Raw genomic sequence first — 2,954 nt, 5'->3', positions numbered from 1 at the left:
AAGAATGGGGGAGGCCTGGAATTCAATAATTTGTCTATTATAGTAAGGTTGTATATTGTCTTGTGGGTCAGTAAATATGAAACAAAAAAACGCAAAAGAATTAGATTTGTAAGGGTCTTAGACATGTAAGGGTCTGAAGACTTGTAATTTGACTTGTAAGGGTCTTAGAACTGCTTATTGCACCGCCATTAATTACACGGCTTAGACTTGTAAGGGTCTTAGAACTGCCTATTGCACCATTGTTAATTATACAGCCGGGCAAGTTAAATGGAGGAGGTTTGTAAAATTAGGTGACCGTACATTCAATACAAATTTAGATGTAAAGTCCTTTACATGGAGCTAAGTTTTTTGTTTGTTTTCGTTTCTTTCATTTTTTTAAACAAAGATGGTTCATTCTCTGTAGAGACTGTCGAAAATTGCCAATGTTGACCATATTTTAAGTCGTCATGACTGGGTATTGGGAAAGGTTTTGAATTAGCAATACTTATGCCTCAGATAAACCTCATCAGCTACAATATTTCTGCTGCGCAAAGCTGGAGCTAAGTTTTTACACAGTATAATCACCTAGTAGCCAAATGGAAGAGGATAAGGAAAACTTTAAAATCTATAATTAGGAGTCTTTCGTTTTTATCTCTAAGGAAAAATTGGAAATAAGAGAACTGGGACAAAACAACTCTAATTGGGATTTTTCCCAGATGTTCTTTTTATTCCAGGAACTGGCATGAACTGCTTGAGAGTTGAAAACAAGTTTTTCTCAAAGCTTAAAATAGGAAATAACAGTAATATAGGTAAGGATCATTCTAAAGTAGTCTATACTACTTCCATCATGGATTCACGAGAACAGGAGAAGAAAACTGATTAACATTAAGATTCCAGAACCTAGAACAGCAGCTCACAAATCTTTTGGTGTCAGAACCCCTTTATATCCTTAAATATTATTAATGAATCCACATGTCATTTTTGTGTATAGCTGTCAAAATTTATGGTATTAGGAATTCAAACTTAGCAATATTTAAACTTAGTTATTCTATTCCAGTTATTAATTAACTATAATTACACATGATAGCAAAAATAACTTATTTAAAAGATTAGACTTTCCAAAACAAAAATGTTTATTGAGAAATAGTGGCTTTATATTATATTTTTGTGCATCTCTTTAATGTCTGGCTTACTAGAAGGCAGCTGGATTCTCATATCTGTTTTTATATACAATCTTTTGTGATATAATATATCATTTAGCTCCTGGAAGACTTCACTAGAAGACTGTATACTCTTGAGATGTGGAAAGTGGAAAAAGCAGATATCATAATATTATTATGATTTTTCTAAAATCTCTAGGACCCTTGTATTGGAACATGGTTCACACTTTGAGAATTGCTTGTCTGGAACAATGCCCCAGCAGAAAGTAGATGTTAAAGTAATGCTTTTGAATTAATGAATGTAAATCTCATTGGAACTTGCTGTAAAAGTTTGTTCTTAAATTGCATTCACTATCATCTTGGGAAATAATCAATTAAACAAGTTCCTGTGTTTAGACTGCCACGTTCATTAAGTCCTCAGGCTTAGAAGTCTTTGAGAGCATTGACTAACGTCTGCTGTTATAATCTGGATCTTAGGGCAAGAGAACGTGGCTACGGCGAAACGTAAGTTAGATCAAACTTCAACACAAATATCCAGGAAGGACTGTCACAGCTAGAAAGCTCTTTGAACTCTTAATAATAAAACCAGTTAGGGTTCTATCATACAGAATGTAACCCCCAAAGACATCAAAAATCTTACATTAATATAAAGAATTTTGTATTGACAATATACTATATTACGGTGATTCTAGATAGATGCTATATTAAAGTGTGAGATAAATATAGATATATTTAAATCATAAACATGTATGCATACATAAATTCTAGCTGCACTTAAATAAATTAAATTAAGGTAAAATTATTATAAAAATATTATTTAAGACTCAAGACCAAAAGCAAGATTATCATATAGAATCCTCATGAACTTTCTGTTTAAAAATAATGACTTTTTGTTGTGCCATTTACCTTTTTCAATGTAATCTCTTCACTAATATAAAATACCAAAATCTTAATGTCTCATATATCCTGGGAAAGGTGCTTTACTACTTTAACCTTTTCAATATTTTGTAATATGATTGTCATACCTTTCTACTTCACTTACAGTTTACCACCTTGGTGAACTGTGGGGAAGAAATTAGATTGTCAAGGAAAAAAAAATTACAAAATGCTAAAGATAAAAGGCATCAGCTCTAAATATTAAATTGTCTTATTTTATTCATCTTGTAAAAGACTATTAATAATTTTGGTAGTCATATTTTGGGAGAGACTTTGTGCTAAATAAAGATAACTCTAATATATAATTTGGTGGAATACACGCATGTATAAGGGTTTGTGGTGTATGTGTTTGGATGTGTGTAAGAAAATAGCACTTTATAGAAGAAGGACTATGTTTTATTTGATTGTCAGGCTTGTGCAATAATCTCAAAGCAAGGATTCAAATTTAAATTTACAGAAGAGCAGGCAAAATTGCTAGGGTGAAGAAACTGAATCTAAGCCTATCCATTCATGGTCGGGGGATGGATGTATATGGTCTGTAAAGACCAAAAGACAGCTATATTTGGCTAAATAGAAAAGAGAAAGTGAGTATTGGTGGTAAATATTATACTTTGGAAAATAATAATGTAACATTTATATTCATTGCTGAGAAAAGGCTTATATAGTTAGATCAGATAATCTGAAAAAGAGGGCTTGGTTTGAAAGCTTAACACTGGGCTGAAAAGAAGAGAAATGGAGTGGTAGGAAAAGCTGCTCTGTAAGACTAATGCTTCACTTACATCCAAACTCATGGGTTACAATAATATCAGGCAAAGAAAGCCTGCACATCTTGCTGGCTCATAAATGCATTTACTTGCACTCTGTGTTCACTCTTTTTCT

At 32.4% G+C, this 2,954-nt stretch overlaps 1 non-coding gene across 1 annotated transcript; it reads right to left on the bottom strand.

Moving 5' to 3' along the window:
• Positions 1-394: 394 nt before the first annotated feature.
• On the bottom strand, positions 395-535 carry LOC117096809. The gene has a single exon (XR_004442646.1). It is a non-coding gene; the product is annotated as a U4 spliceosomal RNA (small nuclear RNA).
• Between the last annotated feature and the right edge of the window lie 2,419 nt (positions 536-2,954).

This window comes from Trachypithecus francoisi, unplaced genomic scaffold (assembly GCF_009764315.1).
Source record: "Trachypithecus francoisi isolate TF-2019V2 unplaced genomic scaffold, Tfra_2.0 Lachesis_group14, whole genome shotgun sequence".
NCBI classification, from domain to species: domain Eukaryota; kingdom Metazoa; phylum Chordata; class Mammalia; order Primates; family Cercopithecidae; genus Trachypithecus; species Trachypithecus francoisi.
Note: the sequence above shows the minus strand (reverse complement) of the source record. Positions and strands in the feature narration are given on the sequence as shown.